Genomic DNA, 6,923 nt, shown 5'->3' on the forward strand with positions numbered 1-6,923 from the left:
GCAAATACAAATATAGGGAACGCCAGATTGTTCAATCATGCCGAGTACAAAACAATATTTCCATGACTTAGCACATGAGCGGCTTAATTGGCAATACCTGTATTATGAAGTATTCCGTTAATAATGAAATTCAAGATTCATAAGAGTATTATGAAGTATTCGGTTAATAATGAAATTCAAGATTCAAATTCCTGCAATAAAAAAGAACCCTGTGGATCAAAAAGAAAAAGAGAGGTGGTGTATGTGGAGGAGAGAGGTGGTGTATGTGGACTTCTCTGCCCTTGTTGCCAACACATACATGGAATTATCATGGACCCAATTGGGTTCATTCTTGGTTCATTTCATTTAGATACTGGCCTTCTCTGTTCTCCAGAAAATATTATCCAAGGAAATCATAAAAGCATCCTGGAATTCATCAAACCTTGAATCTGGGTCACCATATACTACACGAGGCATAATTTCCTGGATTATGGTCTTTCTCATTTCCTTCCTTTGTTCATCTGGAATCTTCTGCGGAACCTCTATTACATTTATCTTCCTTTCTTTAATAGTCTCTTCTGCTATGTAAACTGAATAGTAGCTCTCATTAGCAGGCAGATGCCATGGATACTGATAATATGCTGTAAAGGGATTGAACAGTACGGGAATGCATCCTGCTATAAGCGAATCGAAAAAGGATCTTCGAGTAGGGCTGTCACTAGTAGGTTGAAGGCAGAATTTGGATTCCATGAAGAGTTTCACTGCACTTTCAGAAGTCTCACAAACGCCGGGATTGCAATTAAAATATTCGCAACTCTCAGGTCTGCTTAAACATTGGTCGATGAGGATGGAACGAATGCTTTCTTCGTTGTTGAGCCTCGGGGCACCTGCGAAGCTCATCAGATGAGGTCTCTGTGCCGTGTTGATCTGCCATTGCCATTGCCAAATATCTTTATCAGAACGAGGATGGAAGAAAGTGGGATGTGGGACTCCAATTTCATTCACATCCCATGGATGGCGTTCAATCAGAAGCTTCGTAACCAGCTGCATTTCAGGCAAGTGTAACAGCCTGCTTCTCCAATGGTCCCCATCCTGAAATCGCCTGAAATCCCACGAGATCTTGCCCAGAACAAGAACATGATCTCTTCCCTCATACCTCCTCCACCATGGCTGACCTTGAAGCCAATTCGCAAGCTCCATGGCGAGTTCATCTCGTTTCTGGCTACTGATATTTTCCCTGAAGTTCCATCTCAGCACATCGAGGCCTCCATAGAAGGGAATGTAGAACAAATTGGCCTCCTCGGGATTTGAAATCAGACATGGGTGCTTTGAGATTCTGGAATGGAAGGCAATCTCTAGGGCATATTGATAAGTCTGATACCAATGCTCATAAAAATTTTCGATGACCTTCCCCATTCCTCCATTCGTAAAATAATCATAGAGATTGAACAATGGAATCAGACTGTGACATTGCTCTAGCAATTCTGAGTTGAACTTTTTGGGCATATCATAGACATATATTTGCCTTCCTCTGCATTGTTTATGTCTTGGATGCTTCATGCCTGGAGGCATAGAGTCAGACCTAATAGCATCCACATATATTTTCACCAATTCACGAGCAAATGTAACGTTTTCTCCATCAATACTCTTGTTCCCAATTATGGTCAATTCATTTGACACATTTCCAAATTTCTGTGGCGATGAAATCTCCACATTGGTATCTGTAATCTCCAGTTTCAGAGACCCTCCAAGCGCATTAACAGTCTCATTTACCAATGGCGACCCAAGCTTCAAGCTAGAACTCGCCAGCCTGAGCTCTTGATTCTCCTCATCACTACCAAGACTAATCTTGCCATCTTCAAGTGGGAAGCGCGTAGTGCTGGCCGACAAGCAATACCTATTCAACTTACTTCTCGAAAGACAGACATGGAGAACAGATAAAGGCAACATGTTTCTGATAGCCCAAAAAGATATAACAAAAATAAAGAACAATGGTGTCAAAAGCAGCGTTCGTTCTACTACAGTCGCCATACACTTCACCAACCCCACCACTGATCCCTCCACCTTCCTAGCTCTCTTTCTCTATTTTGCAATGGCTGAAACTCCATTAACAGCACAGCCCACACACTTTACCTCAGTCAAACCCAGAACCTAAAAAGTTTCAACTCAAGATTATATCAAACTTAACAGCTGTGAACAACCTGCAGCGTTGATAACTTTTTGAAGAATCAAATTTTAGTTCTCCCTTGAATTTAAAGTTTGTTGCTAATTCAAAACCAGACTAACCGACAGACGCCCAATTCAATTCATTATAAGTTTCAAAACTGTGAATACATTTTATTTCCAAAAAAATGTGGTAGCCACTATGAACTACATTATTTGGTCGCTAGGATGAACACCACATTAAATCGTTCAAAGATTTAAATAAATCAACATAATTACTTTAAAAGACAATTTCATTAATTTTAACATTAACTAGTTGTAAAAATCTACGGCTTTAACCTCAATTCTCATCAATTCTCATCAACTGAACTGAAAATTGTGTAAAAATTGTGTAAGATCCATACAAGAATGCCCAGAGAAGCAAACCTGATTTGATTGAGTTGTACTGGTGGAGCTCTCACTGATACAATCACCAATTTTAGTCCTTTTACAAACTGATGGTCGCCCTCCAATTTTTTGATCAATTAATCCCAGACTTTCATTCCTACCTGTGTAGACCTTAAAGAAAAATTATTTGTTAATCTCACCATGGCCACATCCTCACTGCGCATAATAATAAAGAATTCGCAGAAAATATAGAGATAGAATGATTCATTTTGAGATTATTCTTTCCCAGTTTTAACAATACAGAGCGCTGTAATAGACGAATTGTGTTTCGCCCACTGGTGATGATGGCAGTTACTGTAATAGACGAATTATGTTTCGCCCACTGGTGATGATGGCAGTTACAGTCCATAGTTCAAGGTTGAGGTAATATTTGTAGGCGTCCATTGAGGCAACATCCTCAAACCGTTAGCATTCTTTCATCAATGAAGTGGACACATGTTACCTGCATTCTTTCATTCAACGAACTCGAGCGCATGTAACCTATTTTTGGTCCTGTGTATCAATTTCATCTTCATCACCTACAAATTTTTAATTTTGTAATTTTAAGTTTTTGGTTTCAATAAAGGCTACTATTGTTTCCCTTACACAATTGATATTGTTGTCATACTAATTTAAAGTATGACAAGAAGGTAACAAAAAGAAGATAGTCCTACTATATGTAGTAACAACCAACTAAACGAATAGTAACTATTTGAACAAGAAATTTAAGTGTCATATATATAACAACAAATAGAGAAACATGATATCAAGTTGATAAAGAATTGTCCAAATTGATGGGATAGTTTGCATTCTTGCAACGGGGCTCCACTACTAGACCTGGAGTGAACACATTTCTAGGTGAGCAAGTCATCAACATGATCTAAACTATGTAGGACTTTCTAGGTGAGCAAGTCATCAACAACTTCAGTTCATCTAAACTATGTAGGATATTGTCCCTGGCCTCTGGTTTGTTAACCAACACTTTGTTCGAGAGTAGCTTGATGTGCCAATACAATTACACTATCTACAAATAGTGATTTTGTCTTTCCTTGGCATTCCCTGTGTCAAGGATCCAAGTTGCAATGTTATCCATCACCTCAAAGTCCAATATACCCTATCTCTCTTATGGAACCTCTTCCTCAATTACATGTACTATGATTGTATCTTAGGGGGTGTATGGGCATGATAATGTCACGCATAGGCCTTAACATGAAATTGAGCTTGCGAACCCCCAATATTGCCACATCCTCCACCACCACGGTGACATATAACTCTCTAGTGCATCATGGATATCAAGAGGAGAATGAACTGAGAAAGGAAGAGATTCTATAAGACCAAAGGAAAAAATGCAAACCAAAGAAAATGGTAATGCTCTCCTATAAGACAAAGGTCAAGTTGGAGAGCATTGTAGATATTCTTGTGCTTCCTATCAACACAAACGAAGGTGAGAGGAATGTCGGAGTAAGATAACCAAGAGGAGGAAAAAAGCAGGCAAAATTTTGATCCAAATGGGTGTCAATGGCCACCCACCTATTCCACTTGGACCCCCACCATCGTTTCTTTCAATTTCATTAATTGTAGCTAAATTCACTATTTTTGGCAGTTTTTTGGGTCCTAAACTTCCAGAGTCGTTTTGAGGCCCTAAATGACGTTTTTTGGAAAACGGGAAAACCTATAGATAGTAGCATGGGGTTTGTAGTCGAAAATTGTAGTTATCGGGTTGATCTTTCTAACAAATGAAGATCGTATACCAAAGTTACAACCCTGGGGAGTTGTTGTACTAATTTACCCCAGTAGGGCCCACAGACTTTTTGTGCCTCATCTCTTAAGGTTTTTGGATGTTTTGGGTTTTCCTTTGTTTATTAATAATAAATAGACCTTCGATCCTCATTATAACATAGTTCAAAAGGCATGTAGTTGCCACATCTCTTCTCAGAGATAAGCTATCATCGCCTAAGCTAATTTATTTCCATTCTGCATATAAACAATTTTAAGTACTTTGTTATTAGTGAATTGAACTTTTGCTTTCATTGTATCTCTGTGTTTCTGTTTATATCTGTATTTCATTTCATTTCTTCATAAATATGGATAAAAATTGCAACTGAAAGTCATGGTAGGCGAAGGAGAAACAACCAAAGGACGGTTTTCAATATGAGAATAGAAAGCATTACGTCAAAACAAGAGATGGAGACTACCACAAAAGAGGAAATCAATGCAAAGTGACATGCAGTTTGGCAGGTGACTCCTTCAAGACACCATTTAGTGCTATGTCAATCAGGGTGGTGAACTAGAGGGTGATATGGCATAGGAAAGTGGAACACTATAAAACATCCTATTCCATGCCCCCTGTTGGTCACCCTTAAGCTAAGAGGTAGGGTTAGAATCAGATAGGAAGTTGATTAAGGAGGAAGAAGTTTGAAACCCTTCATTAGCAAGCTTTTCTACTAGCTTCTTCCCAATACATCTTATATGGGAAGGGAGAACCACCAAAACCTGAAGGAGAAATGGAGCAATTCTAGATAGGAAAATTTTCAATCACCAGCTATACAAGATTTGTAGTGAAGATGAACCATAAGTGAGTGTGAACCAACTTAGCAACTACTTAATTGAAAGTCACCTTCCATGTAGAGTTTGGCAAGGTTCAATTTGAGAGCTTGGATGAGTCCAAACTCAAGGGCATAGAGTTTTGGGGAATTATTAATGTTTACCCCCATATGACGTACCTACGGATATAGGATTACACCTATGTGTGAATGGAACACCCTACCAAACCTGACCTTTCTAGTGGTTTCCTTTAATTCATCATCAAAATTGAGCTTAGAAAAATTCATAAGAGGGCATGACCAATGTTGTAGAGATGATTGAAGAAATATACTAATGGAGTGAGAGAGTGCCTTAACATTTGGAGAGAGTTTCCAACCTCTTAAAATAATCACTTCTTCTTGAATGAATTCCCTGTTAGATGATGACTATGAGGAAATAAGAATGGTTTCCTAGAGGTAATTGAAAAGGAGATTCCAGAGAGATTCCACTGATGAATTGGAGCCTTGGAAGATCCTAGTGTTTCTTTCTTTCCATATGGTCCACAAAAGGAACCCCAAGAGTAGAGTCCAAGCCCTATTGAGAATCGAGTTTGAAAGGGGGGAGGATCACCAAGAAGATGACGTGTTAATGATGCAAGTTGAATATATGCTAGTTTGATGAAATATAGTTAGAAATATTTGCCAAAGGTTTCCTAAAATTAGACAGAGATTAAGTAGGCGTTCATTGGTTTCTTATGAGATGTGATAGAACAAACACATGGAAGGGCCTTCAAATCCTTTGCATAGGAGCTTGTCCCATGTCGAAGTTTTTTTATGAGCAAGAAGCTAGACAAAATGAGTGATGCTATGGCATAATTTTTACTTGAAATCTATGACCATATTTGTAAGTGAGGGGTTTGATATTGTTTGGCTTTGATTTGATAGGCCTCCTTGACAAATAAAGTACATTGATAGGTCTATCCCTACCTCAATTTACCTAGATATTCAGAGAGAGAGAGAGATGTGCCTTTACTAATGAATATCCCTAAGCATGCCCATGTATATGTGTGTTGGCATGACACTATATGAGTCTTTGGGCTTCCACGAATCTTAGTTGGCTTATGTTGAGGATCCACTACAATAGTTAGCTACTTAGAGGATTTGATGAGACTTCGTAATGGAATGAGGTCTTGAAACTCGACTCGAGGAGAAAATTTGGGAAATTGATGCAAAGAAACATTCCAAACTTGAGCAGTTTTTCCATTCTTTACCTCCTAGAAACAATGATCTTGAATAAGGTGCTTTCCTTCACAAGCAAGGTTCAATATGGACGAGCCCATGGGGAAATGTTGGATCTTGACATGTTTTTGGCTTGGTATATTTTCACTATATTTTGTGTTCCATGTTTAAACCACTTTCCTCCTTGGAGCCATCACCACCATAAAATTGCACCCAAATTTTTGTTAAGAGTTTCTGGATCTCATAGTCCAAGCATGCCCCTGGATTTAAGGAGGTGTAGTCTTTCCTATGATACTAAAGCCCATTTCCTTTCACATGATCCCCCACCCCCCCCCCCCCCCCCCCCCCCCCCCCCCAAAACATAAAAGAGAATTACAGTGAGTAAATTTCACTCAAGATACAATTAGGAGCAACATTGGATGAGGAATAGATACATGGGAATAGCTTGGATAACCACTTTGAGAAGCACGAGTTGGCCTGCTATGTTAAGAGAATGGAATGTCCAACTGTCTAACTGATTTGTTATATTACGAATGATTTTAGTCCAATGTTTTATCTTGAGATATTTTGTAATGAGAGTGGATCCTAGGTATT

General features: G+C 38.8%; 1 pseudogene; it reads right to left on the minus strand.

Moving 5' to 3' along the window:
- Positions 1–345: 345 nt before the first annotated feature.
- Positions 346–2,010, minus strand: LOC149165419 (xyloglucan-specific galacturonosyltransferase 1 pseudogene; annotated as a pseudogene).
- Positions 2,011–6,923: the final 4,913 nt, after the last annotated feature.

This window comes from Pinus tabuliformis, chromosome 5_1, assembly GCF_031772625.1.
Source record: "Pinus tabuliformis cultivar Carrire ecotype Pingquan chromosome 5_1, CPIR1, whole genome shotgun sequence".
NCBI classification, from domain to species: Eukaryota; Viridiplantae; Streptophyta; class Pinopsida; order Pinales; family Pinaceae; genus Pinus; species Pinus tabuliformis.